The sequence below is a fragment of the Myotis lucifugus genome, unplaced genomic scaffold (assembly GCF_000147115.1).
Source record: "Myotis lucifugus unplaced genomic scaffold, Myoluc2.0 scaffold_360, whole genome shotgun sequence".
Classification (NCBI taxonomy): domain Eukaryota; kingdom Metazoa; phylum Chordata; class Mammalia; order Chiroptera; family Vespertilionidae; genus Myotis; species Myotis lucifugus.
Window position 1 is genome coordinate 20,430 of NW_005871408.1, and position 11,709 is coordinate 32,138.

The following is an 11,709-nucleotide window of genomic DNA, read 5'->3' on the forward strand; positions in this document are numbered from 1 at the left end:
TTTGAAAAAAATTCAATGAGTGATAGAGTTGCAAATGGTTTTCAGCCCCCGACCCGCACCTCCGGCCCCGCCCCCCACCAAGATATCTTGAAGTCCCAACCTCAGTACATCGGAATGTGACATTTGGAAGTAGGGTCGCTGCAGATGTAATGAGAGAAGATGAGGTCATACAGGAATAGGGCGGGCCCCTAATCCCATATGGTGTCCTTACAAGAAGAGGAGACACAGAGGCGGACACCCAGGGAGAGCACCTTGCGAAGAGGGAAGCAGAGCTGGGCGTGGTGCGGCCACCGCCCTCGCCGGGAAGCGGGGAGAGGCCTAAGGCAGTCCCCCTCCTGCTCTCAGAGGAAACCTACCCTGCCCACACCTGGATTTTGGACTTCTCACCTCTGGACTGTGAGCGGATACATTTCCGTTCCTTTAAGCCGCCTTCTGTGTGGGGCTTTGTGATGACAGCGAGGAAGCACGTGCACGCGGGACGCTAGGAATACATTTGTATTATCACGAGACATTTCAGTATCTGTCAAAGCAAGAAAGCGACATTCGTTTAACAAAGAATATGTGAGGCTCTTTGAATATAATTTCAACGGGTATAAATTTGGGTGTTTTCAACTTTATTGAAGTATTATTGACAAGATATTTAAAATGTACAGCATGATGACTTGATGTACATATATATTATGAAAAGACTCACCACCACCCCCATGGAGTTAATTATCACCTCCTTGGCCTCACATGTTTACTTTTTTTGTTCTTTTTTTGGTGGGAATTTTAAAATTCTACTCTCTTAGCAAATGCAGTTGTACAATCCAGGGTTATCAACTGTATTCGCGACCTTAAACATTAGATCCTCAGACATCATTCATCTTATAACTGAAACTGTGGATTCTTTTACCCACCTCTCTCTATTTTCCCAACCCCCTCATCTCCTGACAACTGCTTTCCAACTCGCTGTTTCTATGAGTTTGACATTCCCCCCCCACATGTAAGATGCTATGCACAGTATCTGGGGTTTTTTTCTGTCTCACTTACTTAGCATAATGCACTCAAGTTCCATCCATGCTGTCACAAATAGTGGAATTTCCTTTTTTAAAGCTGATTAATATTCCATTGTGTACCTCTACACCACAATTTTTTCACCCATTCATCCATTGGCAGACACTTTGGTCATTTCCACATCTTGGCTATTGTGAATGATGCTGCAATGAACATGGGGGTAGAGATATATCTTTGAGATAATGGTTTTATTTCCTTTGGATATATGCCCAGGAATAGAATTGCTGGGTCAGAAGGTAGTTCTGTTTTAATGTTAAAACCGGGCAAAACTGGCCTTTGGACTGGGCTTGAAGTGGCATCGTATGCCAGACAACCTCCATGGCGTTTCCCACAGTGGCTACACAAGGTTACCTTCCCACCAACAGTTTGAAAAGGGTTCCCTTTCTTCACATTTGTTTATCTCTTGCCTTTTTGGAAATAGCCACCCTAACAGGTGTGAAGTGATCTCTCAGTATGTTTTTGATTTGCATTTCAACAGGTGTAAATTGTGAATGATTGGGAAATGACTTTAAATTTTTATCACCAGCCCCTGAAAAGTTTTAAATCATGGTAACTAGAAAGAAATTTGAGCGCATCATTTAGACATCTTGAAGAGATCATTATTAAAGTCTTACTCAGAGACGTTTCACTCAGAGTCACGTTAGGCATAAAAGCTGACATGAAAAAAATGATATTCATGGAAAGAAGTTCAGGTTTCCCAATAAGAAACTTATTGGGTTTTATTTGGGAGTTTCATACAAATTTCATACTTACTATTTTTCTAATTTTTAAAAGTTTACATATTCTTCTTATAATTTTATACTATAAAGATGTAAAATTTCCACTAATTCCTGCCACAGATAGATGCCTTTGAGTTTCCTCCAGTTTATTCCATTGTGTTGTATCAATATTATCATTCTTTCTAGGTGTAGCATGACATAAAAGGTTGGAAAGCACTAGAAACACTGGAAGAGAGGGTATCAAAAAGATGTTACTAGTGGAGCCAAATAGAATTATATGTCTGCAGAGGGAGAAGGCATGGAAATGAGGGGGCCTTTCAGTGGAGGGTGGGCTGATACTGTTTCAAATCATGATGGTTGAACAGAAGAGTCCATCTGTGTAAGCAAACAATGAGCTGCAATTTGTAAGCTGCCTTCTCCTTCACTTCCTTCAGGCCAATGCTTCTTTGTAACTGAATATTTCCTAAGCAGTCTGTCTGTCCCTCTACCCATAGCTGAGTGACTTCATAATAAAACATCTTAGCAACATGAAATATACAAGAAAAGAGACCTAAGGTCACTGTTTTGGGGTTTTTACTACTATTCACATTTACAACTCCTAATAGTGTTTGTAATAAATAAATAACATCACTTTACACACTGAGAACCACCGAAATCTACATATATAAAACCCTAATATGCAAATAGACCCAACGGCAGAACAACCAAACAACCAGTCACTAGGACGTGCACTGACCACCAGGAGGTGCGTACAGAACACGGCAGGCGTCAGCAGCAGGCGGCAGAGCGTGGAACATGGTGGGCATCGCTGTGGCAGGATGGTGGAACAGGTGAGCAGGGGCGCCAGAACAAGGTGGGACACCAGTCACTGTCATTGGGGCAAGCCTCTGGTGGTTACTGAAAATTCTTTGCTCCTGTGCGCCATGGTTCCGCTGGGCGCTCGCACACTGCCAGTGCCCAGTGCCGGCCCTAATCGCTCAGCGCACCATCAGCATGTGGGAGCGGCAGCGGAAGCGGGGCGGCCAGCAGACAGGGGACTTGGGGCCACGGCGGGAGGGGCCAGGCGGGAGCGCAGAGGATGAGCTGAGACCTGCCCCTGTGCCCACTGCAGCCTCTCGGTCCACAGTTCCTTTCAAGGTGCACAAATTCGTGCACTGGGCCCCTAGCATCATTATAAGATGACAAGGATGGAGATTTGTTAAACCCAGGTTTGGCCCAGTAAAGTAATATTGCATTTGCACATTTCCTGACTTTAAGTCTGTGTGTCTAGCCTCATTCCCCTGGAACAGATCATGTGGGTTTCTAGTCTGTCCTGGGTCATTGTGTTGATAGAGAAACTATGAAGGCAGTAGCTCAGAGCTGGGACAGGCTGGGGTCCAAAAGTAGAAGCCCGGATTCTAAGAACAGGACTTCCTCTTGGGTGCTGCTGGCTCTCTCCCTCCCCCTCCCCCAGGAATGCCCCTTCTCTCCCTCTGACCTGGTGGCAGCCCTCCTTCCTTTCCCCAGCACCCCCACCCCTGCCCCCTCAGGAGTCAGGCTCAGACACACGCTCCTGTGCTCCCTGGCTCCTGCACTGTCACAAACCTGCAGCTCTTTGTTGTTCTCCATAGCCATGGGCCAGGAGTTTGTCTAGGACCAGAATGATGGCTTAAAAAATGTTTTCATTATGAAACTAGAGGCCCGATACATGAAGATTCGTGCAAGAATGGGCCTTCCTTCCCCTGGCTGCCAGCATCGCCTTCACTCTGGCCGAAGTCACCTTTCCGCCTTTGCTCCGGCCCGGAGCCGTCTTTCCACCTTCCCACGCTGCCCCAGAGGTCCCGCCCCACCCCCAGCCGCTCCGTGCCTGTGTATGCAAATTAACCCACCACCTTTGTTGGGTTAATTTGCATACTCACTCCTGATTGGCTGGTGGGCGCCACGAAGGTACAGTCCATTTGCATCTTTCTCCTTTATTAGTGTAGATAGATAATACATGAAGTGCATTTATTGCCCATGTGAACAATAATATAAACAGAGCCACTTTAAAATGGAGTCGAGGCGGCCACTTCAGAGGAATGCCTTGCACTTCTTACTCCTCAGACCTTCGAAATGTTAAAACTGGGCAAAACGGCCTTTGGACTGGGCCTGAGGTGGCATTGTATGCCAGACAACTGTTTGCTACGACGACTGGGCTGAAAATTAAGTGAGCATCACTATGTTAGCTTATCTGCACCTTTAGCACTGCCTTCTTCCTTCTCTTGATGTACTTGTGCCCCTTCCCTCTCTCATGAATTCCCCTGGCCTTGTGCCTCCTAATCGGGACCTATGTGGGTTTCTGCCTCAGTGCTTCACAAACAGCTATACTTTTGGATCTCAAATAAAGGCTTGTTGCCTCTCACTTTGGCCTTTTATTTTTATGTTAACACCTCAATGGGCATTTTTAAAAACTATAGTAAAATGAATTATCTCTAAAGCTCCCCAGTCCTTTTGCCTCCTGCACCCCTAGAGGTAGCTGCTTCCCTGAATGGATTATTCATGCTCTTGCTTTTCTTGATAAGTACGACCTGGTTTTGACCTTTATAGAAATGGAACTTACACAGGCATTCTTATGAGACTTCCTCCTGGTGGGGGTCTTTCACCCAAGATAGTGTTTGTAAGACTCATCCACTTCGCTATAAGGTAGCGATGGCTCCTTTGTTGTCACCTCTTGGCAGAATTTTTGTCGTGTAAATTCTGCATCTTGGTTGACCTTTTCTGCTTTGATGGACATTTTGGCCGTGCTCCGCTTTATGCTTGTGGTGAACATTTTTGAATGCACCATGGGGGCTCACATAGAGGGATGTCTAGGAGTGGGGTTCAACCTTTCTAATCATGCCAACTTATCTTCCAAAAGCAAGGGACCCAGCCTACACTCCAACCAGCAGTGCCCCCAAGTTCCCACTGTCTCACAGTCTTACACTTGCCATGGGCAGACTTCAATCTTGCTGACCTGGAGGGTAGGAAATGGCACTCGTGGTGTTGTTAAGGAAGATGGCTGTTTCATTCCCCGATTCCCAGCACCTACCAGAGGACTACGCATGTGGGAAAGATCACAAGTCTTTTACTTGATGAACGAAGAGCAATAATGCAATGTGACAAGTACCATGACGGAGGAGAACATATCTGTAAATTGACCTCCTGTCTTAGGTCTTCAAATCTAGTTGCACATCAGAATGACCGGATATCCTTTTTTCTCATTTTATTACAAAAAACAATGTCCAACATACAGAAACGTTGGAAGAACTGTTACCGCGAGTTCCCTGACCGAGAGCCTGCCACCAGCATTTTACTCACTTGCTTTAGGGCGATTCTTGTGAACAACGGCAGTTCCCCGGCTGAGTGCTGGTGCTGTAGCTCTAGGATGGGAGCAAAGAATCTATTTTTGTTTCCTCAGGTTTTTGTTTTTAAACTCCCCAGGTGACTCTGACGAGCAGCCAGCCTTGGAAACCAACCCCTGAAGGAACTCACCGCCATAAAGAAAGAAGACAGATTTATAATTAGCCTAGCATTGCTCATTCTTTGTAAGGGGTGTGTGTGGGGGGGGGGGGAGGTGCCTACAGCCATTTTCTTAGAGCCCCAGCGTCCCTGGGAATGTGCCACCCAGGGTCAGCCTTGTGGCCGCGTGGGGGCAGGTCCTTGGCCTGAGAAGCCAAGAAGGACTCAGTTCACAGGCACAGAGAGGAGTGCGCCCTTCAAACCCAAGCCGGCTCTTTTCAACATTTGGGTGCTGTCATGGATGAACCATATCCCCCCGAATTCATATCTTGAAGTCCTAGCCCTCAGGACCCCAGAATGTGACCATATTTGGAGATAAGGTCCTGAAAGAGGAAATTTGGTTAAAATGAGGTCACATGGTGGGCCCTCATCCAGCATGACCGGTGTCCTTACAAGAAGAGGAACTTGGACACAGACACACACAGAGTCTGGAAGCCCAAGGAGGGAAGACACAAGGAGTAGACAGCCAAGGAGAGCGGCCCCAGGAGAAAACACCTTAACCTGGGACTTGTAGCCGGCAGGACCAGGAGAAAATAAGTGTCTGCTGTTTAAGCTCCCCTGCCTGTGGTCCTTGACTGCGGCAGCCCTGGCAAACTAATGCAGGCGTGAGGGAAAGACAGCAAGCCTAGAGTGGATGGCAGGCCAGGCACACTGCTCCACCTCTCCGGCTTCCTCCAAAACACCTGGAGAAGGTGCACTGTGCCCAGGGCCCTCCCCATGGGGGCTGCTGCTAGGAAACAGAGCCTCCTTTCCTGGCCCAGCTCTTCAGAGGGCTGGGCCCGGAAACACCAGGAGTGGCACCGTCTGCATAGACTGGGGTTTTCAGAGCCACCAGCAGGCTGCCAAGCGGCCCCTGAACACAGCACAGAGACAGGACATCAGTTGCAAGACGACATAAGTTTCAAGTTTTGAGGCAAAGAGTTCCACAGGTCTCTCCCTCTCTCCCTATTTCTTCTTATCCTGAGGTTGTAGCCCCCTCTTTGAAGATTACACTGTCTCCTGGGTCCCCTGGAGCCTTTGGTGTATGATCTTCCAGGTTGTACTCCACTCTTTTGGTTTTCAAGCTTTTTGTTCACCCTCTTCTGTTCTTCAATCCTGTTTTACTTCTCCCTGATTAAACAATTCTCTTACTGTTTCACCATTGTAATTCAGGTGAATTACAATTTAATATTTAAAGGTGGTAGGTTGGAATTAGGTAACTCTCCTAATTCCAACCTACCACCTTTAAATATTTCTTACCCGTTGGTCCTTCAAGCCCTATCTTCCTGATGAAGGAGGGAGGGGTGAGGGTAGGTAGTCATTTTAGAATTGGAGTCCCTACACTGAACGACATCGCTCCTTATGAAAGTTTGATCTGTCTGATCCAGTATCAAAGAACTGAGTGCAAAAGTGGCATTCATCCAGAGGTGGAAAGCTTCTCAAATGTGGACAAATGTGTCTTTTAACCCTCAGTTATTCATCTGAAGCATTCCAGTTGCTGGAGATTGCTGTGGGGGAGGGGACAGATGAAAGTGCTTAGGCACGCACTTTGAGTGGGAGCCAGGGAAGAGGGAACCCTAGAACGAAGAATGTGTGTGTAACAGGGGTTAACAACTGTATTTGAAGTAACAACAGATATTTAGAAAGACAAACAGAGCCAGGGATGACCTTGCCCATCAACAGGTTTGAAGATGCTCAGATGGTCTCTTTTCAGACCTGTTTCAAAAGGTCCCTCTATTGTCCCCTCCACCAATACCCCAAATGTCTCCATCTGGTCCTCCATAGGTCCAGAATCTCCAAATTTTTTAAAATATTTTTATTGATTTTTTTACAGAGAGGAAGGGAGAGGGATAGAGAGTTAGACAAATCAATGAGAAAGAAACATTGATCAGCTGCCTCCTGCACACCCCCCACCGGGGATGTGCCCGCAACCAAGGTACATGCCCTTGACCGGAATCGAACCTGGGACCCTTCAGTCCGGTCAGGGCGGAATCTCCAACTTTTGAGTTATTCCTCTGAGTAGGCTCTAAAAGTCCAAGTTAACTTCCAAATGTATCATCTAGTAGCCTCCTCAGCCATTGACACCTTGATGCTAATTGGCTTATCAGAGGGGGGGGGGGGGTGGCCGGCTAGAGCTGAGCTCTTTTGAGGAGCCTTGTCAATCACTGACACCTTCATGCCAAGTGGGTTATCAGACTGGGCAGAACTGGGGCTGGTTTGCGGGCAGGGATGAGGCATAAGCAGCTTCAGAAGCGTGGAGGGAGCTGTTTGATGAGAAAGAGCCCACCCTGGTGGGGAGTCTCTGAGAAATACCAGTAGGTAACAACATAGGGAGCTCTGTGTGCTGGAGAACATCTACCTCCCACTTGACAGCTGAACATTTCTAGCAGCTCAGAGTGGAGGCAAGAGAGGCACTATCACTTTCAAAGGCTGATCTCAGAGGAAGGCAGAGAAGGACAGGTTCTCTCTCACTGATTCGCTGCACTACTGCAGCCCAACTCAGACTATTTAACATTCAAAACAAGCTTGTCTTTGCTCCCAATTGTAAAGCATTGGACTGAAATATGATGTAATGTGAACACACTCAGTCTTAACCAATGGATGCAAGGCCACACATCTAAATAGCTCTGTACTCGCCTTGCTCTGCACTACAAACAAGGGTGATTTGACAAGAGACGCATACAGGAACCCATACTGCACGACCCCCTTCTGAGGAGATAGAAGAGGGCTAGGCAGTCAGGGACAGGACTTTGGGGGTGGGGGTGGGGGAGTGAAGCACTGTAGACATGGGCAGAATGCAGCCTGCTGACCATGCCCTGTTCCAAGAAAAAAACACAGAGACAGACAAAATGACCTAGAACTGAACCCGGCTGGGCAGGGAAGACTAAACCCAGCTAGGCGGGAATTACTAAGGCAACCCAACTGGGCGGGAAAAGAAGAGTGCATGAGCACGCGTGCTGGAGAAATAAGCTTTAAAATGTATGCATGTTGCTAAGGCAGAATTCTTTGAAAAAATCAATCAGAAGCCAGCAACGCATATATCTACCCCTAGACAAAGAAGCACACGTCCTTCTCTCTCTGGTGCACTGGGCTCCTGGCTCACCTGTGGCAGGGGATGTGCTCTCCGTGCCCACGTGGCTTATGGCCATGTGGGGCTCCACCTGTGGACAAATGGACTGTCATGAGCTTGGATGCTGAACTACACCCGACTGCGACATGGAAGGGAAGCTCTGGACACTGGCCTGCTCTGGCTCTCCTGGAACCCAGCTGCACCTTTCCCAGGACGGCTTAAGGGACAGAGACTTTGGAACCTGAGATCAAGAAGGTTCCTGGGCAACCCACTTGGGGTCCCCTCCCTGTGGCGGGGCGTCCGTCTACCCCTCAATACACTTGGCTGTGCTTACTGTCTTTGTCCGTGGACTCATTCTTCGATTTTGCGAGAGAACAAACTCGAACAACAGACATTTGGCATCACTTCCAAGGCCCTACACTTGATTTTGTGTTTGTAATTCTGAGTTCCTAAAAAAAGCCTTCCCCTCCCAGACTGCACTAAGCCTCTGGTGCCACCAAACCCGGGGTAACCCTCATGGGCAGCCTTGGCCACACTCAAGGAGCATGGAGCCAAGTGTGCTTGCATGACGGTTTCATTTTGATTAGGAAAAGCCAACTTCACCAGTTCTCCTGGGATTTCCCCACAAAGCTGGTGAAAGAGAGTTTGCTACCACAAAATATGTCTCCTTGGGGCAGTGGTTCTCAACTTTAGCTGCACATTAGAATCACCTGGGAATCTTTTCAAAATCCTGATTTCTGGGCCTCATCCTCCGGAAATTCTGATTCTTTGTTATGGGGTGGGGCCACAACATTAGTCACAAAGAAACAGAATTTCCGGAGGATGAGGCCCAGAAATCAGGATTTTAAAAAAGATTCCCAGGTGATTCTAATGTGCAGCCAAGGTTGAGAAGCACTGCCTTAGGGTAAGGATCATTTTAGGCTGGTTAGCGTCAAGAAACAGCACACCTGGGAGAAGCTCTAAAAGCCAAGAAGTTCCTTTACTCTCCTAAGGGAAATCCCCATCTGCAAGGGTGTTCCCCTCGGGCTCCCTGACCTGCTTTCACTATCAATGGAGAAGGCATGAATTAAATCTGCATAACACTCATAGCTCAGTGCTGTTTACTGGGCTTTGCCTGGTCACCCCTCATAACTGACTCTCCAGCCCCAACATCTTCTGTCTGTAGTTGAAGGAGGTATTTAAAAGTGATGGCTTCCACCATTCGACAGGTTACTCCGTGTTCCTGGGTCTCTCCCAGGCATACATGGTAAACAAATATTAAATTTTAATTTGTTTTTCTCCTGCTTATCTGTCTCTTGTTAACTTGATTATTAATCCAGCCAGAAGAACCTTGGAGAGTAGAAGATAATTTTCCCTTCCAGACACTAGCAACTTTATATTGTGGGCCATTTAAATGTCTTTTGCTAAGTTGTTTCTCTGTTTTCTTATCGCCTCTTCTCTTTCATATTCTAGACTATTCTATTTGGAAATGTATTGATACCTTCTTCCTCACCCCACCTAAGCTCATAGCAGGTTATGAATTGAGTCCTTTGATATGACACTAAATGTAGTATTTCTGAGGGAAATATTTCTGGGTGTTTTTTTTTCCCCAATTAGTATGACTTTTAGGATCCATGCTCAGGTTATATTATTTGTAACTATTTTTTAAAGTAAATTGGCTTTTTAAAATAAAATGACTTTTTTGGACCAGCCTAATTCACAGGGATGCCAGCATTCCAATTGTTTAATGACTGTCTCAAACACAAACACTATGGAAACTCAAATGACCCTATGAAAGGGTGGCATACCATCTTTGGGGGAGGGGGATACGTTGTGACACCTAGGGTTGTTGTTGTTTTTAAATAACAACACACGCTCGAAATCACACACAGTCACACTGTCAGCCCTGAGCAGATGAGACAAGGCTGGCTTCCCGTGAAGACCAGCTCGTTAACATGTGGTAGTTTCCATAAGTTACCTTGCCTCTCCCCCATCGCAGTCATTCATTTTTATTCATAACGTGGTCCATTTAAAACAGCACCGATCAGTGGGAAACAGTTTGCCCTGCAGGTTTGAGCAGATACAATGTTAAACAGGGTCCTTCCCATTTAGGGCGAGAGGCTGAGCCGGTCCGCGCGGACCCACAGCACTTCCGGCTACCCCGATCACCCAAGCTTGCTTCATTCGGGAAGGCAACGTGGGTGGGAGCATTTGGGTGGCATACCCCAAAAACCACAGTAATTGGAAGGGGGGGGGAGCAAATCTCAATTAATGACCCCTCGGCCAGCTACCAATCTTGGTTTCTCAGGGACTCCACCTTGGTCTCCTCCGCGGCAGCGGCTGCCTGGGCACCCCCGACCGCAAGGACACGAATCCACATCCATCTTGGTGCCTTGGCCATTTCCCAGGGGAGGCTCTTGTTATCTGCCCGGCCTCCCCGGCTCTCTGCCTCCCTGTCAGCCGGTGGGTCTGCCGGCCCGAATGCTCCCAGCTTCTCAGGGTTCCGTGGGAACTCGGGCAGCAAAGGGCTTGAGAAGTGACAGGACCGGTGGTGTGGCTCCGCCTGGGCTCCGCGCACCCCGCGTTTCCCGGAGAGCAGGGGATGCTGCAATGAGCTTGCCTGCTCCCCCAGCACCCCTCATCCCCGGGGGTCGGGAAAGCGGCTAAATGTTAGCAAAGAACGTGTGTGCGGTGGAGGCGTACGAGGTGGGGAAGGCGAGGCGGCGGGCCCAGACCCCGCGCCGCGGCCCCCCGCAGACGCGGCCGCGGGGGGTGGGGTGGGGAGGGGAGGGGGCGCCGGGGCTCGCGGGAGCTCGCGGGGCCGGGCGCCTCCCAGGAAGGCGGGGAGGGCAGCGCCTGTTTACCCAGGAGGGCTGTGCTGATAGCACGTTCCTCGAGTTTACTTTGCTTTCCTTGAGTTTATTGTGAAGGGGTAAAGTTTTCGGATCTGTCACGTGACCCTGACAGGTCCTGCCTATGGCGCGGCAGACCACCCACGCCGAGGGCCATGGAACTGCTTAATAGAAACAGGCTTGTAATTGTGAGTCCGCGCCGCACTCCGCCGAGAGCCTCCGGCGGCCCCGCGCGCCGGGGTTTTTACACTTTCCGCTCCCTTTGTAACGACGGAGGAGGAGGAGAGGACGAAGACCGGGGCGAAGGGAAAGACGACGACAGGGGAGACAAAGAGACCCGCGGCGGCCAGGCTAGGGGGAGCCGAGGGAAGACGGGGAGCAGACGGAGGCGCGGAGGACCAGGAAAGGGGGGCGCCGGGCAAAAAGGAATTGATGTGAAATCCCAGCCCCGCGTCCGCGCCATCGGCACCCGCGCTCCGGGCAGGGCTTGACGGCCGGCTATGGTGAGTGCAGTCGCCGCCGCCTCGTCCATCGCGCG

General features: G+C 48.9%; 1 long non-coding RNA gene across 1 annotated transcript in view; it reads right to left on the bottom strand.

The window, feature by feature from the left end:
• Nucleotides 1-402: 402 nt before the first annotated feature.
• Nucleotides 403-11,709, bottom strand: part of LOC102425184 — a 17,044-nt gene continuing 5,737 nt past the window's right edge. The window contains exons 2-3 of the long non-coding RNA XR_002832294.1: nt 1,033-1,199; nt 403-520 (exon numbers count right to left, since the gene is read on the bottom strand). This is a non-coding gene — a long non-coding RNA (uncharacterized LOC102425184). The remainder of the gene's footprint in view (nt 521-1,032; nt 1,200-11,709) is intronic.